The sequence below is a fragment of the Herpailurus yagouaroundi genome, unplaced genomic scaffold (genome assembly GCF_014898765.1).
Source record: "Herpailurus yagouaroundi ecotype Mexico unplaced genomic scaffold, PumYag 203, whole genome shotgun sequence".
NCBI lineage: Eukaryota > Metazoa > Chordata > Mammalia > Carnivora > Felidae > Herpailurus > Herpailurus yagouaroundi.
The window spans coordinates 24,883,600-24,900,557 of NW_024412434.1; the positions used below are offsets into that span (position 1 = coordinate 24,883,600).

The window sequence follows — 16,958 nt, forward strand, 5'->3', positions numbered from 1 at the left end:
CTATCTATCTATCCATCTATCTCTATAACGTATCTATCCATCCATTCATTCAACCTATTTGTTCTGTTTATTTGGAGAATTGTGAATAATAAGGCAGATAAAGATGTGGATAGGAGAGTGGCAATGTAGAAGGATAGGATTCTGAAATCAAGTCATGCAATTTGAAAGGCAACTACTAGCATGCCACTGGCACCTAATAATGAATACTTAACCAGGCAATTTTAATTGATGATGTGATCTGAGCTAAGCCTCATGAACCAGTACTGGCATAATCACTAAGTCATAAGGTCAAGTGTACACATCAGTGATACATTAAACAATGGAAATGCTTCATTCAGAATTGTTCCTACTCAGGTCTTCAGAGTATAAATAAATTACAGGAACGAGGAGTCCATACTTCATTTGTCTACCTGGGTCACACCAATGCCTTACCTCAGTTCACACCATGACCAGCTGATGATGAGAACAGCTTGTTTGTTAATGCAAAGTGATAAAGGGCTCCTGGTCCAGTAAAGACCCATAAAAGGATGTATCTAAAGAACGGTGACTAGGGGAAATCTTTTCAGAAGCAGTAGCCTGGGTAGTGCATTTGATCATGCACTTTGAAGAAAGAAGTAGTCTGAGGTAGGAATAAACATGACTCACTGGCAGTGGTGAAAGTCTTAGAGATCAGAGGCAAGGAGATGTATATGGATGGACCTGTGGGAGCAGACAGAAAGTGTGTAGAACTCCATGTCTCATGTCAATTCTAATCAGAGAATATTCATCCCAGAGAAAGGACTGAATACTAGCTGTCCAGAATGTCTCATTCAGGAGATGCTAGTCAGCATCTGTCCTTGGCTTTCCCACTGTTTTCACATGAACAAAGGAGTCGTGAATGCAGCGATGGAAGCTATGCATAGTTGAACTGGCATTAAATTCATCTCACTGAGTTTATTCTAGCTACCACTGAAAAATTTACCTCCACAATTCAAGGAGATGATTTAGCTACTTTCTGGCGAGCTGGTAATATTAGACAGCCCCTACCCTTCAATGATTCATTTTATTGAGAATGATACATATCCAAAGTATGGATGTATCTTCCTTCCCTGCAGTGCCTTAGTTACAGAAGGCTCATATGACAATGGGCATAGGACTATGGAGCCACTTGTCCTCCTTTGAATTGCATCAACAGGAATCTGATAGCCAACCATCTTTTTCTTTCAACGTTTATTTATTATTTTTGGGACAGAGAGAGACAGAGCATGAACGGGGGAGGGGCAGAGAGAGAGGGAGACACAGAATCAGAAACAGGCTCCAGGCTCTGAGCCATCAGCCCAGAGCCTGACGCGGGGCTCGAACTCACGGACCGCGAGATCGTGACCTGGCTGAAGTCGGACGCTTAACCGACTGCGCCACCCAGGCGCCCCAAGATAGCCAACCATCTTAAAGCAGAGCTAAGCCACAGCATGGAGAAGACACTGTGAGTGGAGGTGCTATCCTTTCAGATGCCATTACATGGTGCTGTGTCATAAAAATGATCAATATGGATCTGAGATCCAAGGAATGGAAAGAGGAGTTACTACCCTCATCATTAATTCTAATCAATTTACTTGAAGACTTTGTGCTTGCCATCTACAAAAGTCTAAGTTTTTCTGCATTAAAGATCCTGACTCCTGGTAGAAGGGGAACACTTCTTTCAGGGTACACAAAAAAAATTCCACAAAACCAAAATCAGTAAACTAACCATGTGGTTATTTGGGGGCACCTCATGCCTGTAGTCTAGCATGTAGAAAAGGAAGAATTCTTACATTGGCAGGAATCACTGATCCTGATTATCATAAAGATATAGGACTGCTATACAATGAGAGTGGGGACAATAATGTCTACAATCCACAGAAGTTATGGGGGAACATCTTGGTGCTTCCATGCCTAGTGATAGCTATAAATAGGAAATTAAAACAGCCATGGTTTAAGAAGTACATAGTAGCCTGGGCTAGCTCCCTTAGAAATGAGTCTGGGTTACTCTATGGGACAAAAAACACAGACCAGCAGAAGAATAGCTGAAGGTGAGAGACAACTTGCATGGAAAGTGCAGAAAGATGGTGAATGTCAATTACAGCTTTGTAGTGCCATACCTTGTTCCATAAAACCTCCAGCTATAAAGGATTGTGGGTTTACTTTTGTTTGCTTTTTAGAAATTGTGAGTGGGTCCCACTTTGAAGCAGCACAGAAAGGGCATTAGAACAATGTAAACTTAACAAGAAGCATGGGATTGTAAATCAAAACATTAGCTTACTCTCTGAAAAATAAAAGAAACATATGTAATAAAATTTGTCTTTAGAAAACATGTAACTTCTTTCCTTCTCTTTCAAAATATAATGAAGGGGACATGAGAGGTTGCTTTGCCTGTTATTCAGAAAAATCTAAATGTGAGACATTCTGATAGGCAGGCAACGATGTGTACGTACATGTCTATCTCTCACTGCCCAGTAATATTGGTAATTAAAAGTTTAAAAAATTCAAACAGTCTTAAATCTTAGATCTTATGTAAATTCTTCCTGTTGTGAGCTACACTGGCTCAACAATTGATAAATATTCATTTCATTGTCACTCTGGATTTGTACACCATTACTAAACTATCTTCTGATATCTCCAGTAAGTAATCTTAGTTAACAAGCAAAAATGAAAAGACAGAAGATTTTGTTCTGGGATTTCCAAGTTCCTGTATCTATTATTACTTATACAGACTGCTTTTGGAACTGAGAACCTAGGATTTAAACAAATACTTCTCAAAAAAGCTTTCAGATACTTATTTTCATATCCATTGCTCTTGGCACATACTCTCCTGAATTATGACAGCAATCCAATGGAGGGTTTTATTGACCTGATTCTGATCTGTCTCAAACCCAGCCTCCAGACTTCTACTAGAGTGTACTCTCAAAATGGAAATCTGATGATGCTGACTTTCTGATATAAAATTTCAGAGGCTCCTCTATCATTCTATAAAACCCTCTGTGTTTGGGCCCCTGCAACACCTTGCCAGCCTCATCTGCTGACACAGTTTATTTCTCCCTTTCATGTCTAAAAATGTACTCAGCTTCACTAAGTATTGTTTATGTGTCACATCCATATGTGGCAAATACACTGTAATTAATTGTCTAAATACTTCTCTTGTATGCTCTTCAAGGAGAGATTCCCCATTTCCTTGATGAATAATAATTGTGTGTTGAATTGGGCCATACCTTGGAAAGATGCTCGTGGTCAGTAGACCTTCTTCGTACTTAAAGACACATGAGAAGTCTTGGATGAGAGAAGCCAAAATGTAATTGTGAAAGCCACAGAGGAATAATGTAGGTGGACCATTAGCATACGCCACCCACAAAAATTAACTCAAAATGGACTAAAGACTTGAATATAAGACCCAAAACCATAAAACTCCTAGAAGAAAACATATGTCATAAATTCTTTGACATTGGTTTTGTGATATTTTGGCTCTGGCTCCAAAAGCAAAGGCAACAAAAGCAAAACTAAACACATGAGACCACATCAAACTAAAAAGCTTCTGCACAGCAAAGTAAATCATCAACACAATGAAAAGGCAACCTACTGAATAGAAGAAAATATTTGCAAATCATATATCTGATAAGGAATTAATATTCAATATATATAAAGAATTCATACAACTCAGTAGCAAACAACAACAGCAACAAAAAACTCAAACACTCCAATTAAAAAATGGACAGAAGATATGAATAGACATTTTTCCAAAGAAGATATACAAATGACCAACAGATAGATGAAAAAATGCTCAACATCACTAAGTCTCAGGGAAATGCAAATCCAAACCATAATGAGATATCTCACACCTGTTACAATGGTTATTATCAAAAAGACAAGAAGACGGGGCGCCTGGGTGGCGCAGTCGGTTAAGCGTCCGACTTCAGCCAGGTCACGATCTCGCGGTCCGTGAGTTCGAGCCCGGCGTCGGGCTCTGGGCTGATGGCTCAGAGCCTGGAGCCTGTTTCCAATTCTGTGTCTCCCTCTCTCTCTGCCCCTCCCCTGTTCATGCTCTGTCTCTCTCTGTCCCAAAAATAAATAAACGTTGAAAAAAAAAAAAAGACAAGAAGTAACAAGGTTGTGCAGAAAGGGAATCCTTGCGCACTGCTGGTGGGAATAGACATTGGTGCAGTCGCTATGGAAAACAACATGGAGGTTCCTAAAAAAATTAAAAATAGAACTACTGTATGATCTAACAATTCACTTTTGGATATTATCTGAAGAAAACAAAAACACTAACTCAGAAAGACATCTGCACCCACATGTTCATTTTAGCATTATTTATAATAGCCAAGACATGGAAAGAACCTAAGTGTCTAATGATGGATGAATGGATAAAGACAGAAATAAATAGAATTAAAAAAAAATAATACACATACACATAATGGAGTGTTATTCAGGCCTAAAAAAAAGAATGAAATCTTGCCATTTGTGACAACACGAATGGACCTTAAGGGGATTATCTAAGTGAAATAAGTCAGAGAAAGAAAAATACCGTATGATCTCACTTATATGTGGAGTCTACAAAATAAAAACAAAACCAACTCATAGATACAGAGAACAGATTGGTGGTTGCCAGGAGCAGGGGGTAGGGCAGGGGGACTCTACAAAATAAAAACAAAACCAACTCACAGAAACAGAGAACAGAACGGTGGTTGCCAGGGGCAGGGGGTAGGGTCGGGGGTAGGTTAAATAGGTCAAAAGGTATAAACTTGCACTTATAAAATAAGTGAGTCATGGAATATAATGGACAGCATGGTGACTACAGTTACCATACCGTACTGCATATGTGAAAGTTGCTAAGAGAATAGATATTAAAAGTCCTCATCACAAGAAAAACATAAATTTGTAACTGTGTATGATGATGGATATTAACTACATTTGTTGTGATGATCATTGTGCAAATATTGAATCATATTGTACACCTGAAACTAATGTAATTAGTTTCAATTATGTCAATTATATCTCAATGGAAAAAAAACCCACAATTTTGAAGACTAGTTTTGTGACCACAGGAATAGCTTATTCTATAGCAGTAGACTGAATTAATTAGGATATAAAAAGAGCCAATGCAAGTGTGCATTCAATGAGTGGTATAAAGGTCCAAAGAGACTGTGGATGGAAATGGGAAATTGAAAAAGGGAGTTTGTGGAAATCCACTTCGAGGGAGGAATTCTTGTCATTCTTCAACCGCTCTTGTCATGTAAGAATGTAGATCTCTTCCCAGACAGAAAAAGAAACAGTGTGGAAGTGAGGAGGCATGTGTCCTGAGATGCATGAGGCCACTCCAACTGGACCAAATCACATTTTCAAAGGTAAGAATGTTCAATAAAATTCCTGAAAAGTCCTCAGAGATCAATAAGCACATTATATAAAGGCAGTAAAGATGCTATGGCATTTTTGGAGTTTGGTATATCAGATGAAAACCCACCTGATACTTTTAACCAGTTGGATGACCATTGATTTTGATTTCTGTTAAGAGATAAAAATGCTGGGAGTACCAGCTGTTTCTTGGCCAAAGTCGCTGTGGGTCCCCAGCTCTGTAGTAAATGACCAACATCTCTGGATGAGTTCAGTCACCTGTAGCCTGCTTTGTCAGCACAGCTGGCTATTTAGGAACCAGTGGGGGTTTTATTACAAGTTTGTTTATCTTTCAATAGAACCACCTGCCTGGAGTTGAATTGTCTGAGCTATAAATAGAGAAATAGTGCACAGGAAAGTTTTACCATTAAAGAGGAGAAGAACATTAGATGGGGGCAGGGGAACAAATTCTCCTTCTACTTTATGGGAACCTGGGTAGGGTCCCGGGAATTTTTATCCAGTTAGCTTTGGAACTGAAAAATAAAATAATGTTAGAAGCACCAGTATGGTTAAACATCTAAAATCTACTGAATGCCATTTTATAATCTCTTGAAGCCAGGGAAAGAATTCATGGTGGGATATTAGCCTTGTCAACCCTATTAGCAAAATGGCAATTCATAAAGCAAACCATTTTAGTAACCTCTCGAGGTTACAAGCAAGTGGAACATACCCAGTTCTGCAAAACCCAGCTGGGTACAGTTCAAAGCCCTCATAGACTCTTTAGAATAATGCATTGTATTATTGGTAGGGTCAAAAATGTCTCAATCAGTGCACATTTTTTTTCCTCTTCTTTTTTTTTTTTAAATCAGGGCACATTTTTAAAAAATCATGACCAAACTCTTAGCCTATTTGTTTTTGAGATATGCAGTAAAGTATCTTCATATTTCTATGATGTGACATGTGACAGATCAGGAATTTTTAAATTTAATTTGAATCTACCATACCAATGATACTTATCTAAATTACTGGGCCAAACCAGATGATTAACTTTGTTTTCTGCTTCACTACATAAAGGTAAATTTTCCCAGCTTAATTTTTGTTTTGTAACTTTTTAAATTTTGAATGAGTTTTTAGTTTGTAAAGTTTTTGAGATTTTAGAATTTTATTACTAGTATCTTTGAATATTTTAAATTTTTGTATTGTGGTAGAATACACATAACAAAATTATTAACTATTTTTCAGTGCACGCTTCTGTGAGATTATATGTTGCACAACCACCATCACCATCCATCTCCGTAACTCTTTTCATCTTGTGAAATTGAAGCTCTCTATCCATTAAACAATAATTCTCCATTCTTTCCTCCTCCCAGGCCCTGGCAATCACTATTCTACTCCTGTCTCACAGATATATTTTTGAGGAAAACATGATATCAAATATTTTTCCCATTATTTTATTTACCTCATATATTTTCCTCATTTATTCTGATCAAATATAAACATTGACAAATTATGCTATGCGTGATACTGACTTCACTCATTTTTTCAGTTAGTTTATTTGTTTGTTTGTCTGTTTACAGTGTGAGCAGGGGAGGGCCAAAGAGAGGGGGAGAGAGAGAATCCCAAGCAGTCTCTGCCCTGACAGAGGGGCTCAATTCCATGAACCGTGAGATTACAACCTTAGCCAAAATCAAGAGTTGGATGTTCAACCGACTGAGCCATCCAGGTGCCCTCACGGGAACTTTTTTTTTTTTTTTTTTTGTGAGTGTGGGGATGTAAATTTTTGTTTGTGGGAATGTAAGTTTTCGCTTCACTTGGGTAAATATTGAGGAGTGCAATGGCAGGATCATGTGGTGAGTGCATGTTTAGCCTTTTAAAAAAACTGCCAAACTGTTTTCTAAAGTTGTTGTGCCATTTTGCATTCCTACCGGCAGTGTATATAAGAGTTCCGCTTGCTCCAAAATCCCTGCCAGCATTTGGTATTGTCAGTGTTTTTTGATAATAGCCAATCTAATATGTTTATAATGGTATCTCATTGTGGTTTTAATGTGCATTTCCCAAATGACTAATGATTTTGAGCATCTGTTTATGAGCTCATTTGCCATCTGTATATCTCCTTTGGTATGTTCAAATATTTTACTCATTTTTCAAATTGGGACTTTTGTTTGATGTTTTCTTGTTGAGTTTTGAGAGTTCTTTATGTATTCTGGATGCAAGTTCTTTGTCAGAAGTTGTTTTCACTATGTTAATTTCTTTTCTTTTCCACACAAATTTTAGAATTAGCTGGTGATATTCACAAAAAATCCTGACAGGATTTTGACTGGGATTGGGTTAAGCTTATTGTGCAATCTGGTTATCTATAGATACAGAGATATAGTTAAAGATATAGATATAGATATAAATATAGATGATATAGATATATCATGGCGTGCTCTCTCTTTCTATACATACATACATATATATATAATTTCATATATATTTAGAATATGTAAAGGGTATTTCACAATCAATTAATCAAATCCCTGCATTTAAAAAATATCTACCCCTAGGGGCACCTGGGTGGATCAGTTGGTTAAGCATCTGGCTCTTGATTTTGGCTCAGGTCATGATCTCATGGTTTGTGAGTTGGAGCCTGGGTTGGGATATTCTCTCTCTCCCTCTCTCTCTGCCCCTCCCCTGTTCTCTCCCTCTTTCTCTCTCAAAATAAATAAACATTAAACATAAATTTAAAAATATCTACCCTTATGTCTCATCTACCTAATCAGCCTTGCCTGTGTTCAACTCCATTAGTGCTTGGGTTACTCATTTGCTTATTAATTAATCCTTTGAATGAGTGTTTACTGAACACATATTATGTGCTAGAAATGCAGCCAAGACCCAAATGATAAAGATGCAACTTTACCATTAATGTATTTGCCAAAGATTGAGGTATGAACAAGATGTTTTAGAAGTCAGAGAGAAGACACCTATATCAGATCGCATAGTAAGTAAAGGCTTTTCAGAAGAGGTGTTTCTTTATGCTGAAGTTTGAAGGAAAGGTTTCTCACTACATATATGTAGTATACACTTTACTATTTTCTACACTTAGTTATCATTGTTTACCCAATGTGAGGCCCTAGTAAGTGTGAGGTGGGCTTTGTAATTCAGCCACTCTACCTACAGGATCAGGGGCACACACTTTTGCCAATGCAATCAATCAAATGTTGGGATAAGGCTTCTTAGTGTCTCCCCAGTATTCTGAGAGAAGAGGGTTGAAGAAGGACAGTCCGGTTTTGGTGCTGGATTCTAAGGTAGAGATGTTACTATAGAGACAATGAGTTAGCTGCTCCCTTTAGGCATGTGAAAGTTAGAGAGTAAGCAGGGAAAGGCAGCCTTCCAAGAGGAGAGGAAGAGCAGGAAGATACAGACCCTGGAGGGAAGAGGATGGAGAAACTCTGAAACCCTCAGAACCTGTTGGTTTTCCAGTTCCTGTAGGGTCCAGTTGAACCTTACTTCCTTAAGCTCACTGTACAATTTTCTCACAAATCTGACTTTTCATTAGAACAAGTTAGGGATGACTTCTGATTTTTGAAGCCAAAAGAGCCTTGATTGTATTAGAGATTTAGCAGGAGGCGTTGAACCCTTGAGACAATGTGGGATTGAATGTATCATCAAAGTGGAATGGAGCTGCTGAGGAGCTAACTGGTGATAGAGCTCGTGTGAACCAAGGTTCTAATGGTCCGTGTCTTCTAAACCATGAACAACAATTACTTAACCTTTCAGAATCTCCTTTACTCCTAATTCAAAGTAAGCAATTCTCATTTGATTTCTTTCCTAAATATTTGCCTGTTCCTTCATGTCTCCTTTAGTGTTTAGATCCGGGGTCAGAAAAACTTCTGTAGAGAGCCAGATTATAAATATTTTAAGCCTTACAGGCCATATGTTGACACTACTCAATTCTGCCTGATGGTGTGAAAGCAACCATGGCAATACACAAACAGATGAACATGGCAGCTTTCCAATAAAACTTTATTTACTGACACTGAAATCAGAATCTCATATTTTCACATGTGAAGAAATAATATTGTTTTGATTTTTTTCCCCCAACCATTACAAAATGTTAGCTTGTGGGTGTACACAAACAGGCAGGTTAGAGTTGCCAGCCTCTGTTTTAGAGGCTCCACAGGACTCTTGTTTCACTTCCTCAGAAAGTCTTTTTCCTCTCTGCCTGAGAACCCATCTTTGTTCTTCCAACTAGTTTTTCCATCCCATGACTGAATTTCAAAACCAGAAGTCTTAGATGCATAAATTGCTTGGTCCTCATTTCCTTCATCTACTCCCGCCATGTTTTCTTAGATCATAGGCAAATTTATCCTAATTCTTTAGCTGCAACTCATTCCTGACTCCAGCTTTCTTACACCTGTTCTATCACAATCTCTTCCAAGATAAATTCTCCTAAGAGACCCCTGACCCATTGCTACAACTTTCTTCTCCAACATGCCACATGTTCAAGTCTTTTCCCTTTTCCTCTTCATGATGTTTTTGGCCTATTTCAACACAGTTTTCTTAACAAAATTCATTAAAAAGACACAAAATGCAGGGCACCTGGGTGGTTCAGTCCGTTAAGTGTCCCACTTCAGCTGGTCATGATCTCTTAGTGGGCTCTGTGCTGACAGCTCAGAGCCTTAAGCCTGCTTTGGATTCTATGTCTCCCTCTCTCTCTCTGCCCCTCCCCTGCTCACACTTTGTCTCTCTCTCTCTCTCAAAACTAAATAAACATTTTAAAAAATAAAACAAAAAAGAAAAACAAAATGCAGTATAGACAATGTCAATGATAGTTATCTCAGAGTAGCGCATAATTTAGAAAATTCAAAAATATAAGCATAGGATATCTGTTGGGCTTGGTTAGTTCAGTGAAACTCGATGAAAATATATCCATGAGAAAAAATATAATATTTAAATATCTATACAATAATTATTCCATAACAATATATAATGTATACTATAATTTATTGAAACAGTCACCTAATTTTGGGACATTTTGGGTAATGGTATTTTTTCACCTTTATTAATATTGCTGTGTTGAAAACCCTAGTGACTGCATCTTCGTACACATCCATGATTATTTAACTATTTAATTAGAATATGTTCCTCAAGCTGGAACTGCTATATCAAGTTTTTTCATATATTTTTTAATTTTATTTTTTATTTTTTAAAATTTACATCCAAATTAGTTAGCATATAGTGAAACAATGATTTCAGGAGTAGATTCCTTAATGCCCCTTACCCATTTATCCCATCCCCCCTCCCACAACCCCTCCAGCAACCCTCAGTTTGTTCTCCATATTTATGAGTCTTTTCTGTTTTGTCCCCCTCCCTGTTTTTATATTATTTTTGTTTCCCTTCCCTTATGTCCATCTGTTTTGTCTCTTACAGTCCTCATATGAGTGAAGTCATATGATTTTTGTCTTTCTCTGACTGACTAATTTCACTTAGCATAATACTCTCCAGTTCCATCCACGTAGTTGTGCTCTGGAAAACAGTATGAAGGTTCCTCAAAAAACTAAAAATAGAACTACACTATGACTCAGCAATGGGCACTACTAGGCATTTACCCACGGGATACAGGTGTGCTGTTTCGAAGGGACACATGTACCCCCATGTTTATAGCAGCACTGTCAACAATAGCCAAAGTATGGAAAGAGCCCAAATGTCCATCGATGGATGAATGGAAAGAAAATGTGGTACATATACATAAGTTTTTTCATATTTTTAAAGACTGTCCATTCATACTCAAAAATTACTCCACGAAAGTATTTTGTCAATTTTTGCCTCCTGGGGTAATGCATTGAACAGACAGTTTTTTCATGGGCAAACCAATGCTGGGCATTAGTAATTTTTTTTAATTGCTAAATTAATAGGTGAGAAAATAGGATGCATTAAAAATTAGTAAGGGCTTTAATACTTTGCCTAACATACATTTTCCAATTATTTTCTCAGTTTATGGAATCATTTTCAATTTTATGACTTCTTATGTTAGAGAGGTTTTTAAAGTTTTCATGGTCTTGAGTATTTCATTTGTCAATTTTTTTTTCTTTTCAGTTTCTGCTAGTTGGTTAGTGATATATATTAAATAATATTCCATTTTTATTGGTTAGAATAAAACTTATAGTAAAAACATCATTTTGAAAACATTTTGTGTTTCTTTTTTCCATTGATGTTTCTGTATATTCCTGTTACAGTCTTTTAAATATTATAAATATACAAAGTTCCATATAATTATTTTTTTTCTTATTTTATATATGAGCCTAGAGTGAATAGACGGTTTCCAGGTCAAATTATCCCAGTGCTCGTCTAGTCTTATCTTGTGTAAGAAATGAAGTCATGGAAAAACCGGATTTAAGTTTTCTGTTTTCTCATTACACTATTGAAAATTCCTGTTATCTCCACACTAGAATGTAAGCGTCTCAAGATCAAGCACCCTTTTCACCCATCCCAGATTCCTTGGTGCCCCTCAAAGTACTGGTGCTTTATGCAAATCCCTGATTTTATGAGATTAGGACATTGCCTAAAGCCACACTGCAAATAGGTAAGTTAGCAGAGAAACAATTAGTTCCAAGGTCTCTTGATTTGTGGTTTAGTGGTTTTTGCTTTGACTTTCTTCTTTAGTTCACTTGTATTTCTTATTTATTTCTGTAGATGCCATATTTCTATTGAGTCTTTGACTACCAAAAGAAAAAAAGAGAGAGAGAGAACTATGTCCTCACACCGGTCATCACTGCAAATGCTAGGATTTCTGATTTTGGGTACTCCTTACTTGGTTGCTTGTTTTCAAGGAATAAATTAATATAACTTAAAAGATCTGGGAATTTAAATTTATTTACCATAAAATAAGTGTTTAGTGAAATTCTACTTTTAAATATAGGCATATTTTTAAAGTCTTATTGTAGATCAAGATTATAATTCCTTTTTAAGGTTGTTTTTTAAGTTTTATAAAGGTGAACCCCTTGGGAATCACCTCTGAATATAGTGAGTGCCTGATACCTGACAGAAGTTCAATAAATGTAGTTAAAGCAAACTGAGTTCTCATTATCCAATCATACAGCCGCTTTGATTTTTTCTCATTGCACACACATATGCCCGCACACACACACCACACACACACACACACACACACACACACACACACACACACACACAAACTGGTTTGTAAGTACATGTGGATGTTCTTTGTTGCATTTGCCACATATTAGCTCAGTTGTCTATATAGGCTTTATATTTTTTTAGATAAGAATGTCCTCTAGGTTAAGACTCATTCTTGAAGATGTGACTTAGGCATTGCCTCGTCTCTACACCCTCCTCCAAACCTTCCTTGACTCCTTCAGGCTTAGGTGACCCTTCTCTAGATTTCCATGCTGACAGTTATTACTTTGTGCACTTTGTATAATTATCTGGTATATACTTGTAACCTCTTCTAGATTATTAACCTAGCACAAATGCTAACCTGGGACATTTGTCAAAACTATCTGTTTATGAATGAATACATGTGCAATGCCCTTAATTTAGAGCCAGCCTAAGATTCAGGTAGATAGGTGGTTTACCAAGGATTTTCAGATTTGAAATCTATTAAAAAAATCTGACATATTTACGAAACCTAATAAACAGCTGAAACATAAATACTCTGTTAGGAATGTTTTACAATCGTCTTTCAAATTAACAGTGATCAATTCCTGTCTTGCACAAAGTGTACAATTAGTGTGCACCAAACTAAACCCAGGTCTGACAGCATGTTTCTATGTGGGGACAAAGGTTCAGAGTAGCTACTAGATGTGAAATCCTACAGCTTCCTGGACTTAAAGTCACCCCAAGTGTATGGTCTTGTATATACAGAGACATATATCAGAAGGATGGAAATATGTTTAGAAATGTTCATGTTCTTTCTCAATATATAAAATGTGTTAGTTACTATAGCAACAACAGATATAGATTCACTTATTCGTTTTTTATTATGAGAAAAATAAGCAGAAGCTGAAATATTTTACAATAAACTTTTCCATAGATGTCTAGAGGAATATTTTTGCAATCATCTATGATATTTGAAAGAATATGTTAAAATGGGAATGGAAGATTTTTTCTTAATAAAAAGTCATTGAACTATTCACAAAAAACCATCAAGTGACATATACTTCCAAATAATATGAAACCTTCCAGTGTAGGATGAGTAATATTTTGTTTTTGCTATTTGGATCTGAAAAGGAGTCAGATTTATTTTAAGCGAACAATACCTAAAGCTTAGAACTATGAATAACACCTTTGAATGCCAAATGTTTTCCTTTTTTAGATATAATATGCAGTCACAAATGAGCATGTTTTACATTTTTAAATAAATAAGAATTCAATGACCAAAAATTACCTTATTGCAAGAAATATTAACCACTGAGGAAAACAAGGAAGAAACTCCCAAGAAAACACAAGATTTTCAGCAGTGAAATGATCACCGCATCATTATTGTATTGGTTAGGGCAGAGAGTCTAAGTTGGTTAACATATTAATTAAAATATGCAGATAAACTAGGAGAGCCACCAAGCAATACAGAGTTTAACAATTCTTAAAACGTAGTTCACACTCTTAAGCTTTAGACATAGGGATTCCCTAAATGCTCAACTCCCTTTGGACATTACACAGGCTCCACAGCTGAAGTTAGGGTCTCCAACCACCCCAATTTTTCTTCCTGAACTTCTTATTCCAATAAATGGAAGCACCACCCACCCAGGGACTGAAACCGGAAACATCATGGCCACTTTATAACCTCTCCTTCAGGGCTCCCTTGTCACTCCTCCAAAGCCACCCAACAAATTTCCAGCTCCTCAGAGTGATGGCCCGGCAGCGCTGGTCTGACAAATTCCCATCGCCTCATTTCCTCAAAGTCTTCAAACATCCCCGCCCCCTTTCCCCCAACTGACTACAGTTAAATCCGGAACTATGTACATGGTGTTACTGGCTGCTGCGTTCCTTCCACCCTCAACAACCCTCTGTTCTCCAAAGGACTACCATGACCTAGTAATTCCAAGCCGCTTGGCATTCACTGTGCATGAAGTTTCTTCACACTTCCGCACCTTGGCTTGTGCAATTTCTCCTTCCTGGAATTTCCTTTCCCATCCCTTCCATCTGCTGTCTTCCTGCGGATTCTTTTAACACGCAGGCAACATCTCTTCCAGGAAGCCTCCCTGAAGCCTCCACACTAGCTCCCTTTCTGTGTCTGCAGCAACTGATTTTAACATTTACAGAAGTACTCATCACCCTACTGGAAACCATCCTTTCGTCTACTGTAATCATTCTAATGTCAGAAACAGGTCTTTCCCATCTCTGAATCCTCAGTGTCTGGCAGTAAACTTCCCTGAGGAGAAAAGGCTGAGCTTTAACAGGCTTAAATACCAGGAAGTGAAATTTAATGTTATTAATATGATATTAATTATCTGCCAGCTCTTTTTCAATAAAGAGAATACATTGTTACAAAGTTCTTACTAGACATCTCATTTTGAACCAAACCAAAAATAAAACAAACAGAACCCTGGAATAAAAGCAGTGTGCAGCATCTGAAAAAGAGAAGAAAAGACTACCATCAAGAGATGCTATCCACCTGTTCTTTGCAGAACAGACAAGAGCAGTTTCAGGATGTTTTTTGTGTGTGCATGCTCATTTCTGGGTGGAAAAATCACATGCTGGGTGGGCATATCGAGCCCCAGAAACACATGGCATTAACTAGAAAGCAGTGCCTTCAGTATAGAGGAAAAGGTAAAACACACACACACACACACACACACACACACACACACACACAAACTGACCAACCATCAATAACAACAAAACAAGAAAAAACAACTTCTGGGTTCTGTTACCTCCAGTGATAAACTTGGCTGTTTGCCAGTCTATTCTTGGCTTGCGGAAGTACATTATTCCATTTTTACTTCATTCCATTGGACACTATTTAGTGTTTGAGGAGACATGGACAGATATGCAGGTTACATTCTACCCTCCAGAATCAAGAAGGCACTAAATTGAATTCTAATGGTTCGGACGAGTAAGTATGCCCCACCAAACCTTACTTACTTACCACTAGGAAATGACTTAGGCACCAGGGATCCCTCTGCTCTTTAACCAATAGGGGTTCAGTGCTTACATGGGTACCCAGGAGTTGAAATGTTCAGTATCTATCCAGACAACGGCCTTGCAAATGATACACATCTTACTTAACCTTTGAAAACAGAGGGGCCACCAGGTTCTGAATGTGCGTATGAGTTAAGGTTATCTATCACAACTCTCCATATGCTTGCTTGAAAATGTGTTGCTGTGTGTGCTGCATGACTGACTATTTAATGTAAGGACCAAGTGTGCTTTGCAAAAGCAACTTGAAAGAAAAGCTTAAGGGAGTTGGTTGATCTCTATGATGGTCTTATAAATTTCAAGGATGACATTTCCATTAAAAATGGCCTAAATACTTTCATTGCATGTTGGATTGCATGAACCTTGGATCACAGACAGAGAAGTGGGGTGTCTTTCTCTCTGCTCTGATTGTCTACCAGTCACTGTCAAAGCAAGTATCCAAATGGCAAGATGTGATCTGATTCTGTAACTTCAACGAGTGATTATAAAGGTGTAATACTCATTATACCAAAAACATTTTCCTGCCTAAAAATGAACATATACGCATATTCTCCTGTGGATTAGTAAATTGCTGACTTTTAAGAGCATTAGTGCTGGGAGTTATCCTTGGGAGTAACAGTAATAAAAATAATTTACATTTGCATAGCATTTTATGCTTCTGAAAGTAATTTGTCACTTTCTAATTTGATCCTTACATAGAAGCTGTGAAATAGAGCAGTGGCTACTGCTATTCCTATTATCCTACAGAATGGGAAATTGGAGAAAGGACTGATTAAATGGAAAAGCTAAGATTTGCATTGAATCTTCTGATACTTAATGACTGTCTAGTGTTGAGCATCAAGGGCATCTGAGTTAGGCAAAAATTGGGGATAGAAGCTTTGGTTAAAAAGAAATGAAATATTAAAAACTCTCCTACCTGTGTTCTTTTCAGAATTGCTAAAAAAGTCACAATTTGACATCTAGGATATATGACAAGGAAAACATCATATAGTCGATCAAAAGGTCAGAGTGAGATTTTTTGAAATGGAAAACACTGCAGCTTAGGTATTGGTCATGGATAATAAACCACAACCAGTGCCTGAGAATAAGGGTGAATATCTATAATATATAATATATACTTATATATGAATATGAAAGGAGCCAGGACAAGTTGGCCAAGGGTGAGCTACTCAGTGGTGACCTGGTGAGAAAGCCACAGGGGTTCTAGGGTTTTTGGTAACCTTGGAACTGTGCAAAAGCTGTGGCCAGAGTTATGATTACAGAGAGGAGAAGAAAACAATTAGCAAGTGCTGAATATTACGAAGAGAATATTACGAAGCTGGGATCCAGGCTTGGTCTCAAAAAGCACTGCTTCTCAGACTTCCATGTGCACATGAAACACATGCCTAGGCTTGTAAAAATGCACTCTGTCTGGGGTGAAGGCCTGGGCTTCTGTATTTTTAACAAGCTCCCCCAGGTAATGCCAGTGCTGCTGGCCC

At 37.5% G+C, this 16,958-nt stretch overlaps 1 long non-coding RNA gene across 1 annotated transcript in view; it reads right to left on the reverse strand.

The window, feature by feature from the left end:
* LOC121014836 (uncharacterized) overlaps positions 1-16,958 on the reverse strand; it is a 587,966-nt gene that overhangs the window by 54,526 nt on the left and 516,482 nt on the right. The window lies entirely within an intron of this gene.